Source organism: Symphalangus syndactylus, chromosome 8 (assembly GCF_028878055.3).
Source record: "Symphalangus syndactylus isolate Jambi chromosome 8, NHGRI_mSymSyn1-v2.1_pri, whole genome shotgun sequence".
In the NCBI taxonomy this organism is placed as follows: Eukaryota; Metazoa; Chordata; class Mammalia; order Primates; family Hylobatidae; genus Symphalangus; species Symphalangus syndactylus.
The window spans coordinates 60,821,214-60,844,017 of record NC_072430.2 but is presented as its reverse complement, the minus strand read 5'-3'; the positions used below and the strand labels follow the sequence as shown (position 1 = coordinate 60,844,017).

The 22,804-nt window shown below is 38.5% G+C and overlaps 1 protein-coding gene across 2 annotated transcripts in view; it reads left to right on the top strand.

Annotated features, from left to right (window-relative positions):
* The window catches only part of TMEM260 (transmembrane protein 260), a 311,795-nt gene that overhangs the window by 84,083 nt on the left and 204,908 nt on the right, over nt 1-22,804 (top strand). The window lies entirely within an intron of this gene.

Here is a 22,804-nt window from a genome sequence, read left to right as displayed (position 1 = left end):
CTTCTCTCTTTCTGCTCCAGTGATTTCTCTATTGGCCTCACTCTGAGGACAGTGCTTCCTCAGCAGCTCCAGACTCCATGATGAATGGAGGAAGAAGAGGGTCTCTGCCAAGAGTTATAACACAGGTCTTGGTGAAGCTGCTGATTGGTCAATCCTAAGTCACATGTATACTCTTGCGGGGAGGTCGGGATGGGAGAGGGAAGGAATCGATCTCACTCAACCTCAGGAAAGATGGTGCTGTTACTTAAAGATAAAGGGATGCTGGGCAGGAAAAAAATAACACATGTCTGTGTAGACACTGTGGAGCTCTGTGACTCTGAGCAAGTTATTTAACCTCTCTGATCCTCAAGTTCCCCCTTTGCAAAATGGCTAAACCAGTGTCTACCATGTTTAAAGTTATGAATATTATATATACTCCTAGCGTAGCTCAAGACACAGAAAGGACTCTCTCCCTCTTCCTTTTTCCTGCCCCTCTCCTGGAGACCCAGGGAAGCTTAAGGAGTTTGGATTGTATTGAAAGTGTCACGCTGTTTCAGGCTGGACAGGCCTTGGATGGTGCAAAAACTTCAGAACCCACTCAGTGGGGCTCTTATGTCAGGGGTTGGTTCCACTAAGGAAAGGTTGCCTCAGGGCAGAGTGGGGCTCTGAGGATTCCCTGGCTGGCACAGCTCTGAGACATCCAGGTGGGTTGACAGGGTCCTTTCAAAGGCAGTTTTCTGACAGGAGAGCTCAGAATAGCCAACAGGAAAGTTTCTGTTATTCTCTGGAATTAAAACCAAGCCTCTCACTGCATATATTACTGTCCTGTAAACGGTAGACAGTCCCTGTCAGACCTGTGGGGTTTCTCACCCAAACAACCACTGCACTACCTGAATTGAGCCTGTGAAATCTAAAGAATCCTAATGAAAATTTACCACCACAAATGCTCCAAAGAGCCTGCTTTAACACACTGGAATCATGTACCTGCCCAGCTGGTGACAGGGTTAAAACTGCTAAATTTGTCTTTCCCACTGCTACCTGCTCTCCCTCCCTAGCCATCCTCACCCAACTTTGTGATTCCTTTATTCATAGGTTAAAAGACTGTGGGCACCTGTGCCCTCAGCTCTGTCTAGATTTATGATGAGCCAAACGGGAGCCTGGAACCGTCTGCCAGCCTCACTAACACCCACTGGAAAGAGGTCTAGCATCTCAGTAGCCCACTTTTGCCCTGATGCTGCATTTTTAAAGGTCATCTACAGATTCTGAGGAAATCCAAAAGAGACTAAAAAAGAAATATCATTTAATATATATTTTTTAAGAGTTTCGTCACTTAGTTTCTTTGGCTCCATCTTGATTTATTCTGGGACGTTGCCACAGGACCTTGCTTTGATGGCTGCTATAGAGGATATCAAGACCTCTCCTTATATCTCTACAGAGTCTCAACAACACCTTTCCCACCTCAGCAAGCTGCTGTGCAATTAAACGAGATAAGATATATTAAAGTGTTGTGAGCGCTTTGCTGGAGAAGTTATATAACCCAAAGATAGCATTATGATTAGTGGCATTGAATATATTTTTTTTCTTAATTATACTTTAAATTTTAGGGTACATGTGTACAACATGCAGGTTACATATGTATACATGTGCCATGTTGGTGTGCTGCACGCATTAACTCGTCATTTAGCATTAGGTATATCTGCTAATGCTATCCCTCCCCCCTCCCCCCTCCCCCCTCCCCCCTCCCCCCTCCTCCTACCCCACAAGAGGCCCCAGTGTGTGATGTTCCCCTTCCTGTGTCCGTGTGTTCTCATTGTTCAATTCCCACCTATGAGTGAGAACATGAGGTGTTTGGTTTTTTGTCCTTGCGATAGTTTGCTGAGAATGATGGTTTCCAGCGTCATCCATGTCCCTACAAAGGACATGAACTCATCGAATATGATATTTTCTCTTTGGGCAATCAGTGGCTTAGTTAGAACAGTGGATGATTCAGGGGCAACAGAAGATGATTCTGTTAATAACTTAGGGTTAAGCTCAAGCTTTAGAATGGAAATGTGCTACAAAGTGGTTTTGGTATGGGCACTTAAGTGTTATTGGGACCATCACCTCCATCAGAGATGGTGATTTTGGGTAAAATTGCCAAAGTTGGGGTGGTTCACAAAGGTCTTTGTGTAAATGCAGACAAATCGTGTATCACCATAAAGGGAAACTCATATCAATGGGCCTGACTTGACTCCCTTTTGAGGGGTTCAAACAGCTTCCAATTTATGTAATTTGCATCTTTTATTTAAAATCCATTTCCTCAGTACAGTTGTATCATGCATGGTAATTGTAGGATTGCTAATTTTTAAAGAGCTTCCTTTGATAGAGTGAGGAAAGGCCCTGTATACACCAGTGAGAGTGTGAGTTGGTACAACTTCTTTCAAAAATGATTTTGCAATATCTGGCCAAATGTAAAATGCAAAACTCCTATAACACAGTGTGAAAGGAAAATAAAAACTCAGGACCCCGATTCACTATGCCGAAAGGAAAAAATTAAGATGAAAGCTGAGTCATACAAGAAGCTGCCCTTCCTTTTGTTCCTAAGCAGATAAAAGGTTAACTATCTCCACAGGTATGTTCGCCTTATCTGGTGTAAAGTGCCGACTTACTGAGCATGAGACAAATGCATAATTGATTATTCCGCTACCTGCTCCTTTTCCCTTGCAACGTGTGGATGCCCATACCCTCCCTCTTACTCCTCCACCCCACTTTTCCCCTTTAAATACTGAAACCCTCAAAATCACTTTTGGAGAAAGGCACAGACCACAGACTGTTTCTGTGATTCTGTGTTGTTTTCTTTCTCCTGGCCATGTCCTTAACCTTGGCAAAATAAACTTCTAAATTGATTGATACCTGTTTCATATACTTTTTGGTTTACAAATTGTCAACCATGAAGGGACTCTGAGTGGAGGTGGCCCTCACCTTTGACAAATCTCCCAGTGGTGCTTGTTAACAGCTTGGGGTATCTTTATTGCTCAAACCAACAGGACAATTTGCTGATGTCTGGGAGGTGCCCCCTCCAGAGAATCCCTGGTCTCCCCAAGTTTGGTTGAGATCTAAGGTTTACTTTGCTCTACAACTCCTTTTCTGGAGGTTTACTCACTTCCAACAAGAAAGGTGAGTTTTCCTGCTTCTGTGATGATAAAGGGCAAGCAATTCCTTTCTGGTGTTTCAGCTCACTTCCAATAGGGAAGGCAAGTTTGAGTTTTTTCCTGTTTCTAAGATGGTAGAGAACAGTCTCGAGCCTGGGCACCAATCTTAGGTAAATAGCTGAATTGGGGTTTTTATCTTGAAAATTCTCTGCAATGACTAAAAGTTAAGGTTGACAACCAGCTGTTCTTAATTTCTCCTTACCATTAAATCACTCAATAATTGTATTTTTGGGTTTTTTTGGTTGTTTATTCCATCTTTCTTCCATCAGATTTGATCAACTCTACCTGACTTGGTCAAATCTTAATGAGAATTCTAAATTATGGGGAACAAGACCTCTGGGTAAAATTCCTTGCAGCTGCAAAAACAAAAAAACAAAAAACAAAACAAAACAAAATAAGAAACGAACCCATACAGCTGGTTTCTCTGTTCTCTTTCTTCCTTCCTTTCTTTTCTTCCTTCCTTTCCTTTCCCTTCCCTCCCTCCCTTCTCTCTCTCTCTCTCTTTTTCTTTCTTCTTTTCTTTCTACTTTTCCTTCTCTTTTTTTTTGGACGGAATTTCGCTACATCACCCAGGCTGGAGTGCGGTGGTACAATCTTGGATCACTGCAGCCTCTGCTTCCTGTGTTCAAACAATTCTCCTGCCTCAGCCTCTCAAGTAGCTTGGACTGCAGGTGAACGCCACCACACCCGGCTAATTTTTGTATTTGTAGTAGAGATGGGGTTTCACCATGTTGGTCAGGCTGGTCTCAATCTCCTGACCTCAAGTGATCCACCCACCTCGGCCTCCCAAAGTGCTGGGATGACAGGCATAAGCCACCGTGCCTGGCCTTCCTTTCTTAAAAAAAATTGTTCTTTCATTTTTTCATTATTATTTTTAATTTTTTCATTATTTTTTCCCACCCTATTCCTCCTTCCCTTTTGCCATCTTCAATACCAAGTGAAAAAAATCTAGAGAGGGCTTCTAAAGACTCAAGCCCCTTAAAGAATTGAGAATAAAGGCACCATTCATCTCTTTTTTGGATGTTCTGCTTTCTTTGGGGAGTTTCTAGAGTCATGGACATACTCTTCTCAGATCTAAAGCTCTGCTTTTTTGCATGGTGTTACCTGACCTCTTTGGCTTTTGGGGGCACCTGAGGTTACCTAGTACTGTGAGAGGATTTGACCTTGGCATGTGTAATAGATAAGAGCTACAATGTTAGGGGAAGCTGAGGACAGTTTACAGAAAATGGTCATTACTACAGGAGGCTACTAGTTTTTTGCATGCTTAGATTAGAAAATTGTACATGCTTTCTTGATCCTGTTTCCTAAAGGGCTCCACCCTAAAGCCAGTAATCTAATCAAGCTAAATTGAAACCACAACCTATCAAACTAAGTCACTTTAATAAAACTCTTTATAAGGGAAATGTATATCTTCAAAGGAAATCTCCATTTTATAAGGGCGTCTCTGTCTCTGCACCTAAACCACTAGGAAATTTAGGGGGAAGACAATAGCTTGAAGTTTACATAACAGACCTTGCATTTGTTTAGACTTATGTCTGTGACTTTGAATTTTCTACCTTGCTTCACTTAAGTCATGTCTTTGGAGATGAAAATTTAGAGTTGCCTAGTTAACTATTGTTTAGGATATGGAACAGATAATCAAGAGATTAATAGTCTAAAGTAGGGAAGAGAAATTTTTTGAAAACACGTAAATGAAAAATTTTAAATCTGTAAAATTCACCTCTGTCTGAACTTGTTATGTCTATATGTTTATAAAGTCATGTAGAAATATTTCACTACCAATTAGAAGAAAGAGCTCTCAATAAGTGGCTTTTAAAAAGTAAGCATTTATCAGACTGATAGAAGCTAACTCAGAGGCTTTTCAGTTCACATGACTTCAGTATTTTTTGGTAAGATTAATTTGGTATATTTAGTTTCAAAATTCTCCCCAATAATTTAAAATCTTAAAGTCATGTTACTTTTTTATTTTAATTTTTTTTGGGTACATAGTAGGTATACACATATATTCGTGTGATATTTTGGTACAGGCATGTATTGTGTAATAATCATATCATAGAAAATGGGGTATCCATCTCCTCAAGTGTTTATTCTTTGTTATAAACCAATTATACTCTTTCAGTTATTTTTAAATGAACAGTTAATTTATTTTGACTATAGTCACCCTGTTGTGCTATCAAATACTAGATCTTACTCATTCTTTCTATTTTTTTGTACCCATTAACCATCCCCACCTCTGCTACACCCCCTCGTGTTGTGATCAGTTAAGTGATCCTACGGTTTTCACTAGGAATTAAAGTTACTAAGAGTTAGAATAGTGGGAGAGTAAGATGTGTTTTGGTAAAGTTTGTGAAAAAAAAACAGAGAATGTGGCTTTTGTTTAAGAAAATATAACTTTTCTAGTTTAGAAGACTTTTCTACTGGTGTTGAGATAAAAACCACTGTTTGCATCCAAGCATTTTTTTTGTAAACTTGTAAATTTGTATTGATATCTCATGGCTACAGTTCCAAAGTAAAAGCTATAGAATCTTTATTTGTATGAGTAAGTGTGCATGTGTGCTTAGGTGTGTTTAAATGTACGTATATGTGTTTTGTTATGTGTTGTGGCCACAAGGTACCAAACTGGCTTAAAAATAAAGGAATATTCCTAAATTAAGTAAATAAGCCCAAATTCTTTTCAAGTTCAAGTTACTTAAGTAAATTTTTAATCAATAAGCTGGCTCTTAATTAATTGGTAAAATAAAATTAGAATGGATTCAGAATTGTCAACATGTATTATTTTTTTGATTTATTGGCCAAGCAGTTTTATATTTATCTGTGCTAAATATTATCAGATGTCAAGATTTGACATGAGGGTTATAAAGCTCTAAATGAAGCCCAAAAGAAGATTATCATGTAATTTTTGATAAATAGGTATGCAATATTATCAATTTAATAAAAAATAGCTAAATCCTGTCTTACTGGAAAAAAAAAATCCACATTTACTTAACCTTAAGTTTCTTACTTAGGTTAGCAACTGAAATTCATAGACTATAAAAAATGGTTAACAAGAAAATAACTTTAAATGATGACAACCACAGTTTTCATAAGTAATCTAGGTAAATTAATTTCTAAAAAACGTAATTAGGTTAATATAACAATAAATGGTTGTAAAATAAATGTATATATAATAATTTAGCATCTGCAGTTAAATTAAATCATAGGTATTCATTAAATGTTTGGGTCACCTAGCTTTTTAAAACAATTACAGGAAAATATTTTTCTAAAAAACAATATGTTCTTATTAAAAGGAAATAATTTGTCTAATTCAAAAGTTATTTAAAGGTTATTTATAAAACAAAGTAAAATGAACCAGTAAATAAGAAAGATGTAAAGAAAGATAAGTACAAAGTGATACTTTTGGCAAGAAAGGTTAAAAGCAAAATAATTTTACATGAGAAGGAATTGTGTGGTAAAATTTTTGTCTTAAAACAAAATAATGGTTATTTAAGAAAGAGGGATGTTTAGGATAAAACAGGAAGTCCAAGGGTGTCATAAATGGTTTGTATAAGTCATAATAAGGTTTGTAAACAGACAATTTATGGAAAAAACACTTTATGTAATCAAGCTGGTTATAATGAAATTACTTACAATAGTCTTTCCAGAGACTGGGCTTTCATATTAAAAATACACTAAAGAATGGGTTAGAACAACAAAATTTTCTTAAGGTATTGATTTACTCTTCATAAAATTACAAGAGATTTTAATTTTTAACCCAAAAGTTTAATTTTTATTGTGTCTCACTGTTTTCAGCTTTCTCTCCCCATCAAGAAGGCCTGATTTAATAACTCTCTTCTTCAACATTTTTGTCAGCTCCTGTAACTTTTTTCCTTCAGATTCTAACTGATGTTGTGGACTGATGCTAAAAATGTTTTATCTTAAAGGTCTAAAGGAAATGTTTTCTTCGAATATAACGTCCTGTGCTTGTGGCTTTAAATTCTTATATAAAATAGAAAACTTTCACTTAGGACACAGGACACACTCTTCCTGTGTCTAAGTAATTCAAGCCATTTTCATAAATTTTAACTTGCGGCCTATCTAAATGGATTCCCCGTAGGGAAAAGCAATCACATTGCAGAAGGTCTTTTGTTTGTTTTTTTGCAATTTGGTAACTGGCTTAACAAACAGATTTTATATTTTATTGAAATAATTTCTACGTCATTGTTATTAAGTTTTTTTATTTGCTTAGAAAAACTGAAATTAAAAAGTTAAGTTTATTACATCCATGTAATTTTCTGTATTGCTTTTAAAGTCTTTGTGTTGTTAAGTTATAGGGCTTTGACTCCTGGGTCTAAAAGGGACACCAAGTCCTGCTAAATCTTAAACACTGACAGCAGTTAAAGTCTCATCCTCAGATCCAAGAGAAGATGACAATCAAAATAAACCAAATTCATGAGACACAGGGCCAGAAATTAAAACTAACCCCTGTAGGTCCAAGGACTATTGCAGAAGAGGTGGGAGCATGAGATTGTAAGGGTCGATTTTGAGAAATAAAATTAGTTCAGAGTTTCTCTATAAAGTAAACATTAATATCAAAGGCGCACTGATGAAAGACCAGCATCTGGGCCCCTATGTCAGATTAACAAGGTTTTCTTGGAGCATTAACTTACTCTTTAATAAAAACAATTACAAAAGGTTATAAAAAGGTTTATAGAAATTGCATCTTGTGGTCAAGATGATGAAAATTTAATAGATTTATTTATAAGGTTTGAGAGATTTAATTAGCCTCATTCTATCTTTATTAGGGCTTATTGTTTGGAAAGTAAGTCTCTTTCAAAGAATAAAGACTTTTGCCTTTTTTGAAATCTTTGAGTTATCACTTTGCTTAAATGAATGACTTATTTTACAATGATCTGTGACCCTATTTTGTGATAATTAGGTGTTTTAAACTTTTGATATTTGATAACCTTTCCAAAATCAAATTCTAAATTTTGCCTTTTTGACCTCATTACTTTTTTGACATAAGGTCCCTGAAGTCCAAAAGGGATGTATTTGGCTCATTTGGTATACTAAAATCATACAGGAAGCATTGTCAAGTATGAAATGGTGTTAACCTTCTTTAGATTAGGTGTATGTCACTGTATTATTAGTAAGTGTTCCAAAATTTTATGAGATCTTGTGATTCTAATATGTCTTAGTATATCTTATCAGTAGTAATTATGCTTGTTATGTAAATTGTTTTATGCCACAGAAGTAACCAAATTTCCTTGTTAATCATGTATTGTTTTTTATTATTTTTGTTTTTCCATAAGTTATGGGGGTATTGGGGTACAGGTGATATTTGGTTACATGTGTAGTTCTTTAGTGGTGATTTGTGAGATTTTGGTGCACACCTCACCCTAGCAGTATACACTGCACCATATTTGTAGTCTTTTATCTCTCACCCACCTCCCACTCTTTCCCCCAAGTCCCCAAATTCCATTATATCATTCTTATACCTTTGCGTCCTCATAGCTTAGCTCCCACATATCAGTGAGAACATACAATGTTTGGTTTTCCATTCCCGAGTTACATCATTTAGAATAATAGTCTCCAATCTCAACCAAGTCACTGCAAACATGGTTAATTCATTCCTTTTATGGCTGCGTAGTATTCTATCATATACCATACATACACACACACACACACACACACACACCCCACAGTTTCTTTATCTACTTGTTGGTTAATGGGCATTTGTGTTAGTTCCACGATTTTGCAATTATGAATTGTGCTGCTATAAACATGCGTGTGCAAGTATCTTTTTTGAATAATGACTTCTTTTCCTCTGAGTAGATACCCAGTAGTGGGATTGCTGGATCAAATGGTAGTTCTACTTTTAGTTCTTTAAGGAATCTCCACACCGTTTTCCATAGTGGTTGTACTAGTTTACATTTCCACCAGCAGTGTAGAAGTGTTCCTTGTTCACTGCATCCATGCCAACATCTACTGTTTTTTGATTATGGCCATTCTTGCAGGAGTAAGGTAGTATCGCATTGGTTTTGATTTGCCTTTCCCTGATCATTAGCGATGTTGAGTATTTTTTTATATGATTGTTGGCCATTTGTATATCTTCTTTTGAGAATTGTCTATTCATGTCCTTAGCCCACTTTTTGGTGGGATAATTTGTTTTTTTCTTACTGATTTGTTTGAGTTTGTTGTAGATGCTGGATATTAGTCCTTTGTCAGATGTATAGATTGTGGAGATTTTCTCTCACTCTGTGGGTTGTCTTTTTACTCTGCTAACTGTTCTTTTTACTGTGCAAAAGCTCCTTAGTTTAATAAGGTCCCAGCTATTTATCTTTGTTTTTATTGCATTTGTTTTTGGGTTCTTGGTCATGAAATCCTTGCCTAAGCCAATGTCTAGAAGGCTTTTTCCAATATTATCTTCTAGAATTTTTATAGTTTCAGGTCTTAGGTTTAAGTCCTTAATCCATCTTCAGTTGATTTTTGTATAAGGTGAGAAATGCAGCTCCAGTTTAATTCTCCTACAGGTGGCTAGCCAATTATCACAGCACCATTTGTTGAAAAGGGTGTCCTTTACCCATTTTATGTTTCTGTTTGCCTTGTCGAAGATTAGTGGGCTATAAGTATTTCGGTTTATTCCTGGGTTCTCTATTCTATTCCATTGGTCTACATGCCTATTTTTATACTAATACCATGCTGTTTTGGTGACTACGGCCTTATAGTATAGTTTGAAATCAGGTAGTGTGATGCCTCCAGATTTGTTCTTTTTGCATGCTCTTGCTTTGGCTATGTGAGTTCTTTTTTGGTTCCATATGAATTTTAGAATTATTTTTTCTAATTCTGTGAAGAATGATGGTGATAGTTTGATGGGGATTGCATGGAATTTGTAGATTGCTTTTGGCAGTATGGTCCTTTTCACAATGTTGATTCTACCCATCCATGAGTATGGGATGTGTTTCCATTTGTTTGTGTCATCTATGATTCCTTTCAGCAGTGTTTTGTAGTTGTCTTTGTAGAGGTCTTTCAACTCCTTTGTTAGGTATATTCCCAAGTATTTTATATATTTTTTTTCCAGCTATTGTAAAAGGGGTTGAGTTCCTGATTTGATTCTCTACCTAGTCACTGTTGGTCTATAGAAGAGCTACTGATTTGTGTACATTAATCTTGTATCCGGAAACTTTGCTGAATTATTTTATCAGTTCTAGGAGCTTTCTAGAGGAGTCTTTAGGGTTTCAAGGTAAACAATCATATCGTCAGCAAACAGTGACAGTTTGACTTCCTCTTTACTAATTTGGATGCCCTTATTTCTTTCTCTGGTCTGATCACTCTGGCTAGGCCTTCAGTACCATGTTGAAGAAGAGTGGTGAGAATGGGCATCCTTGTCTTGTTCCAGTTCTCAGAGGGAATGCTTTCAACTTTTCCCCATTCGGTATTATGTTGGCTGTGGGTTTGTCATAGATGGCTTTGATTACATTAAGGTATGTCCCTTGTATGCTGATTTTACTGAGAGTTTTAATCATAAAGTGGTGCTGGATTTTGTCTAATGCTTTTTCTGCATCTATTAAGATGATCATGTGATTTTTGTTTTTATTCCTAGTTATGTGGTGTATCACATTTATTGACTCGCGTATGTTAAATCATCCCTGCATCCCTGGTATGAAACCCACTCGATCGAGGTGGCTTATCCTTTTGATATGTTGTTGAATTCAGTTAGCTAGTATTTTGTTAAGGATTTTAGCATCTATGTTCATCAAGGATATCAGTTTGTAGTTTTCCTTTTTGGTTATGTCCTTTCCTGGTTTTGATATTAGGGTGATGCTGGCTTCATAGAATGAATTATGGAGGGTTTCTTCTTTCTCTTTCTTGTAGAATAGTGTCAAGAGGATTAGTACCAATTCTTTGAATGTCCGGTTGAATTCTGCTGTGAATCCATCTGGTCCTGGACTTTTTTTGTTGGTAATTTTTTAATTACCATTTCAATCTCACTGCTTGTTATTGGTCTGTTCAGGGTATCTAATTCTTCCTGATTTAAGCTGGGAGGGTTGTATTTTTCCAGGAATTTATCTATCTCTTCTAGGTTTTCCAGTTTGTGTGTGAAAGTGTTCATAGTAGCCTTGAATGATCTTTTGTATTTCAGTGGTGTCAGTTCTAATATCCTCTGTTTCATTTCTTAATGAGGGTATTTTGATTTGCTCTCTTTTTTTCCTGGTTAATCTTGCCAATGGTCTATCAATTTTATTTATCTTTTCAAGGAACTAGGTTTTTGTTTCATTTACCTTTTGTATTTTTTTGTTTCAATTTCATTTCGTTATGCTCTGATCTTGGTTATTTCCTTTCTTATGCTGGGTTTGGGTTTGGTTTATTCTTGTTTCTCTAGTTCCTTGACATGTGACCTTATATTGTCTGTGCTCTTTCAGACTTTTTGATGTAGGCATTTAGGGCTATGAACTTTCCTCTTAGCACCACCTTTGATGTATCCCAGAGGCTTTGATAGGTTGTGTCGTTATTGTCATTCAGTTCAAAAAGTTTTTTAATTTCCATTTTGATTTTGTTTTTGACCCAATGCTCATTCAGGAGCAGGTTATTTGATTTCCATGTATTTGCCTGGTTTTGAAGGTTCCTTTTGGAGTTGATTTCCAGTTTTATTCCACTGTGGTCTGAGAGAGTGCTTGGTATAATTTCAATTTTCTTAAATTTATTGAGGCTTATTTTATGGCCTATCATATGGTCTATCTTGGAGCGTTCCATGAGCTGTTGAATAGAATGTGTATTCTGCAGTTGTTGGATGAAATGTTCTGTATACATCTGTTAAGTCCATTTGTCCCAAGGTATAGTTGAAATCCATTGTTTCTTTGTTGACTTTCTGTCTTTATGACCTGTCTAGTGCTGTCAGTGTGGAGTATTGAAGTTCCCCACTATTATTGTGTTTCTATCTATCTCATTCCTAGGACTATTAGTAATTGTTTTATAAATTTGAGACCTCTAGCATTGTGTGCATATACATTTAGGATTGTGATATTTTCCTGTTGAACAAGGCCTTTTACCGTTATATACTGTCCCTCTTTGTCTCTTTTAACCACTGTTGCTTTAAAGTTTGTTTTGTCTGATGTAAGAATAGCTACGCCTGCTTGCTTTTGCTGTCCATTTGCATGAAATGCCTTTTTCCACCCCTTTACTTTAAGTTTATGTGAGTCCTTATGTGTTACGTGAGCCTCCTGAAGGCAGCAGATAGTTAGTTCGTGACTTCTTACTCATTCTACAGTTCTGTATCTTTTAAGTGGAGCATTTAGGCCATTTATATTCAATGTTAATATTGAAATGTGAGGTGCCATTAATTTCATCGTGCTCTTTGTTGCCTGTGTACTTTGTTTTTTTTTCTGTTGTTGTTGTTGTTTTCTGTTTGCTTTTTAATTTGTATTTTTGTTTTATAGATCCTGTGTGATTTATGCTTTAAAGAGGTCCTGTTTTGATGTGTTTCCACGATTTGTTTCAAGATTTAGAGCGTCTTTTAGCAGTTCTTGTAGTGGTGCCTTGGTAATGACGAATTCTCTCAGTATTTCTTTGTCTGAAAATGACTGTATCTTTCCTTCATCTATGATACTTAGTTTCACTGGATACAAAATTGTTGGCTGACAATTGTTTTGTCTGAGGAGGCTGAAGATAGGTCCCCAATCCCTTTTAACTTGTAGGGGTTCTGCTGAGAAATCTGCTGTTAATCTGACAGGTTTTCCTTTGTAGGTTACCTGGTGCTTCTGTCTCACAGCTCTTAAGATTCTTTCCTTTGTCTTGACTTTGGACAACCTGATGACAATCTGCCTAGGTGAAGATATTTTTGCGATGAATTTCTCAGATGTTCTTTGTGCTTCTTGTATTTGGATGTCTAGGTGTCTTTCATGGCCAGAGAAGTTTTCCTTGATTATTCCCCCAAGTATGTTTTCCAGGCTTTTAGAATTCTCTTCTTTTTCAGGTACACCAATTATTCTTAGGTTTTGTCATTTAACATAATCCCAGACTTCTTGGAGTCTTTGTTCATATTTTCTTATTCTTTTTTCTTTGTCTTTGTTGGATTGGGTTAATTTCAAGACCTTGTCTTCGAGCTCTAAATTTCATTCTTCTACTTGTTCAATTCTATTGCTGAGACTTTCCAGAGCATTTCACATTTCTAAAAGTGTGTCCAAAGTTTCCTGAATTTTTTGTTTTTTCTTTAAGCTATCTGTTTCCATGAATATTTTTCCCTTCACTTTTTATATCAATTTTTGGATTTCCTTGCATTGGGCTTTGCCTTTCTCTGGTCCCTCCCTGATGAGCTTAATAACTAACCTCCTGAATTCTCTTTCAGATAAGTCAGGGATTTCTTCTTGTTTGGATCCATTGCTGGTGAACTAGTCTGGTGAACTAGTGTGATTTTTTTGGGGATGTTGAAGAGCCTTGTTTTGTCATATTATCAGGGTTGCTTCTCTGGTTTCTTCTCATTTGGGTAGCCTCTGTCAGAGGGAAGGTCTAGGGCTGAGGGCTGTTGTTCAGATTCCTTTGTCCCACAGGGTGTTCCCTTGATGTAGTACTCTCCCCCTTTCTCTATGGATGTGGCTTCCTGTGAGCCAAACTGCAATGATTGTTGTTTCTCTTCTGGGCCTAGCCAACCCAGCAAGTCTGCCCAGCTCCAGGCTGGTACTGGGGGTTGACTGCGCAGAGTCCTGTGATGTGAACGATCTGTGGGTGTCTCAGTCATGGATACCAGCGCCTGTTCTGGTGGAAGTGGTGGAGGGTGCAATGGACTCCATGAGGGTCCTTAGCTTTGGTGGTTTAATGGTCTATTTTTGTGCTGGTTGGCCTCCTGCCAGGAGGTGGCACTTGCCAGAAAGCATCAGCTGTAGTAGTGTGGTGAGGGACTGGCAGAGGGCAGGACCCTAGAACCCCCAAGATTGTATGCCCTTTGTCTTCCACTACAAGTGTGGATATGGAAGGATCATCAGGTGGGGGTGGGGCTAGGCATGTCTGAGCTCAGACTCTCCCTGGGTGGGTCTTGCTGTGGCTGCTATGGTGAATGGAGGTAAGATTCCAGGTCACTGGAGTTGTGTACCTAGGAGGATTATGGCTGCCTCTTCTAAGTCATGCAGGTTGTCAGGAAAGTAGAGGAAAGCCAGCAGTCACAGGCCTCACCCAGCTCCCATGCAAACTGAAGGGCTGGTCTTACTCCCACCATGCCTCCCCCAATAGCCCCAGGTCTGTTTCCAGGCAGTGGGCAATAGGCTTGAAAACTTGCCTGAGGCTCTCTGCCTCCCAGCTGTGAGAGAAAAGGGCTTTAGTTCTTCCTCTGCCTCTGAAGTGTGCATGCCTGATTCAACCCCCAAGTTGTGCTCAGGAGGCTTCTTGCCTCATTCAAATTGCTACAAAGTTCAGCTAGAGAATTCCTTCTCCCTGTGGAGTTTTACCCCCTGCTTCTCTGGCCACCCTCCTGATGGATCCCTGTGGTGCCTGGAAGGAATGGGCTGCTTAGGGAGCCAGTGAGCTCCCAGGGCCTTTCTGCTGCTTCCTCTACCCCTGTATTTCACTCAGCTCTCTAACTTGACTCAGCTCCAGGTAAAGTCAGAAACTTCTCCTGCAAACAGACCTTCACCTTCTCCAGTGGGGGCGTGTATTCGGGAGAGGAGGGTCTCCCTTTCCTACTTCCGCAGCTGGGGCACTCAGTATTTGGGGTGTCTCCTGGATCCTGCATGAGCAATGCACTTCCTTCAGAGGGTCTGTGGGTCCTCTCCAGATTGCTGGTTTGTGCTTGCACTTGATCTGGAGCTAAAAATTCATAATGCAAGCCTCCACATGCTGCTCTGTCCAGAGCTGCAATCTAGTCCTGCCTCCTGTCCACCATGATCCCTTCTACCCTCATTAGTTGTGTCTTTAATCATGGCTGGTCTAAGCCTTTTGTCACCCACAATTGTTATTTTACTTTGATCCTTTTATAGAGTGGATTATAATCAACTCTAAGATTATATAAGTTTCTAATAAATTTAGAGATTGTGCTATTAAAATAGAGAGAAAAACTTCCAGTATTCTCATGGAGTACTGATCTATTCATGAGGTTTGCTGAATAAGCAGAACAGGAGTTAATTGCATGGACTGAACTAATAGAAGACTGAAGTAATCTTTTATGACTTTTTGTTTAAAACATTTGCTGAACCTTTTGGTTTTGTTTTTCACAGTCAAGGAAACTTTCCTTTCTTTAAGCTGTTTATACCTCTTAACAATTGCGTAAAGTATACTCTAGTGAGCAAAATTTAAAATATAATTCCTTCCTCTCTACCTAATTTTTCCAAAATTTGGAAGCTATTTGTAAGTATTCTTAATTTATGGTCACACAGTTCTTCACATAAGCTCAATAAGAATTTGTTTTCTTTTATAACAGGACATAACTAGAGACATTGGTTGTTTTACCAAGGCTTTGGCTGAAATGATGTATTTTCAGGTTGCCTTGTAAAAATATACAGCTGATAAGAGCCGCTTGGGAAAACTGGCCTTATACCTTGACCTTTACAGGGTCCTGACCTGTGGTAAATAAAGAATGTCACCTTCTGACATGTCGAGGAATCCCAAGTTTTCTTGAACTCTCAAAAGGAGAAGAATTCACCCAATTTATACAGATATCTGCAGGCACAGATATATTCTCGGCTGGGCTTGAGACTTTAAAAAAAATGTATAATATTATATTCCTTATAGAAAACATTCCAGCAAAGCTAAATTTTCTTTAGAAAGAAAAGACCATATGGCAAATGATTATTCTTGCTGCCTTTTATGCAAATAATCAAGCCAAGTATAATAAGACTAAAACTTATTTTACAAATGAATTGGTCCTACTATGATGTTGTCTTTAATAAAATAGGGAGACAAAATTGGAGAGATAAAAATTATATTTCAGAATAAAGTACAGTACACCTGTTATTAGATTATAGTGTTGTCCAATGTTTTTTAATTTTTATTATTTTCTATAATTTGGACTGAATTATAAATTGTTTTCTGGCCACTAATCTCCAAAATAATGTTTTCAAATTTTTCCTTCTTTCTTTCCTCACTGCCCCACCCCCACAGTTTTCCTAACTTGAAATCACTAAAAATGAAGCCATGCTTTTCTGAAAGCCCTATGAACTGAAGCTAGACAACTTAATCTTTAGAAGAAAGTAACAGCAATCTATTTATATACATAAATCATTTTTATAGCTGCCTACTCATGTATGGACTTCATTTGGGGAGCTGGGGAGACTGAGGGAAAGGGTAAAAAGTCAGGAAGTTTACAGGAACCGGAACACACACATCCAACTTCCTAAGCCCAGAAAACTAAAGGAGGAGCTTGCTGCTTCCGTTATGAAACCACTCTCTTGGTAATCCATACTGTTATTTGATGGTCTATTATTTCGATGTCTAAACTTAAAGCTTAAGAAACTTAGAGAAAGCTTTAAAAACTACTGAATTAAATTTTTTATTACTGCTTTATTTATTTACTTATTTGTAAATTTATTATTAGTGATCACTTCCATAATATCTTTATATCTTATGTAACAATAAATCCAGATGTAAGAAATTTAAATAAGTTATCTTTCTTTGTTAATCAGATTGGTAAAGCTTTAAAAGTTAGTGGGTATAAGTGTTTGCAAAAATGTAAGAGGAAAAGGCAGGCTAATTTATGTAATAGTGGTGGGGGTATAAATTGGCTTGATTCTTTTAGAAGACAGGCAGTATGTGTCAAAATTAAGAGATGCATAGTCCCTATCCCAGCAATTCCCCTTTTAGTAATTTATCTTGCAGAAACACTTGTAGATGTGCACAAAGATTATGAAACAAGTATTTTACTCATTACTGCTGCCATTTAGAAACATTAGAAATAACCCAAATGCATATCAAAAGCAGACTAAACAATCATGATAGTGCCATACAATAGGATACTAGGGTAGTGTAAAACAGAGAAGCAACTGCACATGCATTGACATAGATAGATGTCTATTACTAAGATTCAAGTTAAAGAAAACAAAAAGGCAATGTGAAAATAGCATTATGTATGTTCTTATTTCAATTTATGTATATTCTTATTTCAATTTATGTATACTGTGAAGATCTGTAATAGCATGCTTTGAAAAAATATCCAGATGAATATAAACCAAGCAGTGTTCATCTCTGGGATTATCAGAACTTTCATGGTTTTACGGCATACACTTTGTAATCTTTATTATGGCCATCTGTCTCTTTATTATCAGAGATAATAATGATTTTTAAAACAAGAAAAATTATTGGTCAGAAAAAAAGTGCTGCATGCTCATTTTTAAAACCAGTTGACACTAGAGCACTCGTGATGCTGTTCTTGAAAGTCAAAGTGTTCCCTGAACAGATTCGTACACCAGTGACTAAATTTTAGAAATTTCCTTACTGCATCAGGGGTGTATATTCTAACTTTTTATGCCATACCACTATGCATCATTAAAACATTTTTTCCACTGATTGGAGAAGCAGTAGCTTAAGAGCGTATTTACTAATATTCTAGCTAGAAAAGCCTACAGTTTATTTTAAGATGCTTAAATAAACACAACTTAGGAAGAGGCAAGCATTTATATATGATACATTAATATTTTGAGAAAAGAAAAAGGAGAGAAGGAGAAAAACATTTGGAAACATTTAAAAGCTCTATTTAGAAAACATTTTATTTCCACCTTCATCATTGAGAATACACTCCACAAGCCTCAAACTAGAAGAGGGTGCTTGTAAATTCTTCCATACCTCCTCTTCTCTTTTTGACATTTCAGGCTCCAAGGTTTTCATGACTTTGTACAACTTCTAAAACTGCAGGATGGCAATAGAAAATATTCTACTCTTAAAGAATAGTTTATGGTGCCCTCTCATGGAATTCCCAGGGTGCTCTACAATGAACCTAGGAAAAGTGGCAAGGACCGTGCTTCCTCTCAGCTAATTGCCTATTCGGGTGGTTAGGATATGAGGGGTGGGGATTCCCATTCACACTCTTGTCTGGCTAGTCCAGGGTCCTGAAAAGGACTGACCTGGTGATCCATTTCAGCATTTCCATTTACTGAGAGGAATTACAGGCTGAGAATTAAATGGCTTGCTGGCTGCAGCCTAATACAGGCAGTGAAACCCAGATCTCCTGACTCCTAATCTTGTGCTCTCTCCCAACCCTACTTTGCCCTTTCCATGGCCTGTAATGAAAGTTGTTCAACTGAAGATTTGTCTTGACTGCTGGAATGTCTCGGATATCTGACTTGAACGATGAAATGCCTAGTTGCCTTTCAGCTCGTGCACAGTCTAGCAAGTCTTTAGCATATTCGGCTCAGTCTTTGCCCATAAAGCCCTGGCCTCCTTCCTGGAATAAGTCACAGCTTTAACTCCAGGGCCTGCCTGGGCCTCCTACCCCTCCAGTGCCATGGCCAGCACTGCCAACATTGGCCTGGATTACAGGGCCATCATGTTGCTGCACTTCAGTCTTCAACCTGGGAGATGAAACCTGAACTGCTCTTGGGAGCTGGGTGCCACTTCCTGGAGACCAGCAGACTCTGTTACCAGAAACACAGCTGCAACCTTCAGAGCTGTGAATTGAAGGCCAGAGGGGCCTGGGCATTAGAGGTCAGAGGCTTGTAGCCTGGGGATCTGTGCCCTCAGAGCTGGAAAGCTGGAGGGCTACACACTTTGGGTTCCTTCCTAGACTCTGGTTTATGAATGCTATTAATTCAAAGAGTACAGAAGAGCAGGCACAACATGGCAAACCTGGAAATGCCCTGAAATCATCAGCTCATTACAAAAGATCTGTGTATTCAGGGTTTTTGCAAACACAAAATCCATCCTAAAATTCACACACTATTTCTAAAACAAATTTTAAAACTAAAATAAAGTGTTAGGCTGTTAATATGACAAACACATTCTAATCTACTGCACTAGAGGAAAGAATAAATTTGTTTTCTAGGCTCTCTTTAGCAGATGATACTATACGATTGTTGATCTATGAAGAGGTAATTAAAGAATATGCAGCCAATACGATGGGAAAGAGAATTTGAGAGGTTTGTCGGGATGTTGATTTATTATGTTGTGGTGTTTATTGCATTTGACACAATTTTAGATTTTTAACTTGTGATTTCTTTTCTCTCTCCAAATAAATATTCATTTTGGTATGGAATTTTGAACTTTTTCTTAAAGTGGGACCCCAAATTGCATAAGTATAATGCCCCCAGAGGACCTGGACTGGCTTTTGTCTGCCCTTCTTGCTCTGGTTCTTACTTGCATATGCGTGTCTGTACTGACCAAGCATTATCACCATTGTCACCATCCAGATTGTCATTATCTCCCTTGGCCCATGTCTGTTGCTTTTAACTTTTCAAAGAGCTATGGCATCTATATCTTAGATCCAGTTTAGAGGCTGAGTGACCTGCAACATCTCCTAATTACTTAACCTCTCTGTGCCTTAGTTTTCTCATCTGTAAAATGGGGATAATCCTGGTACCTGTTTTATAGGATTACTATGAAGGTCAAATGAGTGAATAGATGTAAAGTGCTTAGAACCACACCTGGCACAAAGCAAGCACTATGTAGGAGCTTGCTATTATTTTATTATGTAAATTTTTATATAAATATACATAATTATGTTAAAATTATTTTATTTTAATAGCAAGCTCCTAGGTAGTACTTGCTTTGTGCCAGGCATGGTTCTAAACACTTTATATCTATTCAATCACTTGACCCTCACAGCAATCCTATAAAATAGGTACCAGGGGCTACAGCTCCCAGCATGAGCGATGAAGAAGACAGGTGATTTCTGCATTTCCAACTGAGGTACCGAGTTCATCTCACTGGGGCTTGTCAGACAATGGGTGCAGTCCATGGAGTGTGAGCCAAAGCAGGGCGGGGCATCGCCTCACCTGGGAAGCACAAGGGGTGGGGGGATTCCCTTTCCAAGCCAAGGGAAGCCATGACAGATGGTACCTGGAAAATCGGGGCACTCCCACCCTAATACTGTGCTTTTCCAGTGGTCTTAGCAAGCAGCACACCAGGAGGTTATATCCCGTGCCTGGCTCAGAGGGTCCCACGCCCATGGAGCCTCGCTCAATGCTAGCACAGCAGTCTGAGATCAAACTGCAAGGTGGCAGCAAGGCTGGGTGAGGGGCGTCCACCATTGCTGAGGCTTGAGTAGGTAAACAAAGTGCCCAGGAAGCTCAAACTGGGTGGAGCCCACCTCAGCTCAAGGAGGCCTGCCTGCCTCTGTAGACTCCACCTCTGGGGGCAGGGAATAGCTGAACAAAGGGCAGCAGAAACTTCTGCAGACTTAAACGTCCCTGTCTGACAGCTTTGAAGAGAGTAATGATTCTCCCAGCACGGAGTTTGAGATCTGAGAATGGACAGATTGCCTCCTCAAGTGGGTCCCTGACTCCCGAGTTGCCTAACTGGGAGACACCTCCCAGTAGGGGCCGACTGACACCTCATACAGCTGGGTGCCCCTCTGAGACAAAGCTTCCAGAGGAAGGATCAGGCAACAACATTTGCTGTTCTGCAATATTTGCTGTTCTGCAGCCTCTGCTGGTGATACCCTGGCAGACAGGGTCTGGAGTGGACCTCCAGCAAATTCCAACAGACCTGCAGCTGAGGGTCCTGACTGTTAGAAGGAAACTAACAAATAGAAAGGACATCCACAGCAAAACCCCATCTGTACATCACCATCATCAAAGACCAAAGGTAGATAAACCACAGAGATGGGGAAAAAACAGAGCAGAGAAGCTGAAAATTCTAAAAATCAGAGTGCCTCTTCTCCCCAAAAGGAACACTTCTCCTCGCCAGCAACAGAACAAAGCTGGATGGAGAATGACTTTGACGAGTTGAGAGAAGAAGGCTTCAGATGATCAGTAATAACTAACTTCTCCAAGCTAAAGGAGGATGTTCGAACCCATCACAAAGAAGCGAAAAACCTTGAAAAAAGATTAGATGAATGGCTAACTAGAGTAAACAGTGTAGAGAAGACCTTAAATGACCTGATGGAGCTGAAAAGCATGGCACAAGAACTACATGATGCATGCAGAAGCTTCAGTAGCCAATTCAATCAAGTGGAAGAAAGGGAATCAGTGATTGAAGATCAAATGAATGAAATGAAGCAAGAAGAGAAGTTTAGAGAAAAAAGAGGAAAGAGAAATGAACAAAGCCTCCAAGAAATATGGGACTATGGGAAAAGACCAAATCTGCATCTGACTGGCGTACCTGAAAGTGACGGGGAGAATGGCATCCAGTTGGAAAACACTCTTCAGGATATTATCCAGGAGAACTTCCCCAACCTAGCAAGGCAGGCCAACATTCAAATTCAGGAAATACAGAGAACACCACAAAGATACTCCTCGAGAAAAGCAACTCCGAGACATAATTGTCAGATTCACCAAAGTTGAAATGAAGGAAAAAAGTATTAAGGGCAGCCAGAGAGAAAGGTCGGGTTACCCACAAAGGGAAGCCCATCAGACTAACAGCAGATTTCCCAGAAGAGAGTGGGAGCCAATATTCAACGTTCTTAAATAAAAGAATATTCAACCCAGAATTTCTTATCCAACTAAAGTAAGCTGCATAAGTGAAGGAAAAATAAAATCCTTTACAGACAAGCAAATGCTGAGAGATTTTGTCACCACCAGGCCTGCCTTACAAGAGCTCCTGAAGGAAGCACTAAACATGGAAAGGAATAACTGGTACCAGCCACTGCAAAAACATGCCAAATTGTAAAGACCATCAATGCTAGGAAGAAACTGCATCAACTAATGAGCAAAATAACCAGCTAACATCATAATGACAGGATCAAATTCACATGTAACAATATTAACCTTAAATGTAAATGGGCTAAATGCTCCAATTAAAAGACACAGACTGGCAAATTGGATAAAGAGTGAAGACCCATCAGTATGCTGTGTTCAGGAGACCCATCTCATGTGCAGAGACACACATAGGCTCAAAATAAAGGGATGGAGGAAGATCTACCAAGCAAATGGAAAACAAAACAAAACAAAAAAATAAACGGGATTGCAATCCTAGTCTCTGATAAAACAGACTTTAAACCAACAAAGATCAGAAGAGACAAAGAAGGCCATTACATAATGGTAAAGGGATCAATTCAACAAGAAGAGCTAACTGTCCTAAATATATATGCACCCAATACAGGAGCACCCAGATTCATAAAGCAAGTCCTTAGAGACCTATAAAGAGACTTAGACTTCCACACAATAATAATGGGAGACTTTAACACCCCACTGTCAACATTAGACAGATCAACGAGACAAAGTTAACAAGGATATCCAGGAATTAAACTCAGCTCTGCACCAAGCGGACCTGACAGACGTCTAAGAACTCTCCACCCCAAATCAACAGAATATACATTCTTCTCAGCACCACATCACACTTACTCCAAAATTGACCACATAGTTGGAAGTAAAGCACTCCTCAGCAAATGTAAAAGAACAGAAATTATAACAAACTGTCTCTCAGTCCACAGTGCAATCAAACTAGAACACCACTCAACTACATGAAAACTGAACAACCTGCTCCTGAATGAGTACTGGGTACATAATGAAATGAAAGCAGAAATAAAGATGTTCTTTGAAACCAATGAGAACAAAGACACAACATACCAGAATCTCTGGGACACA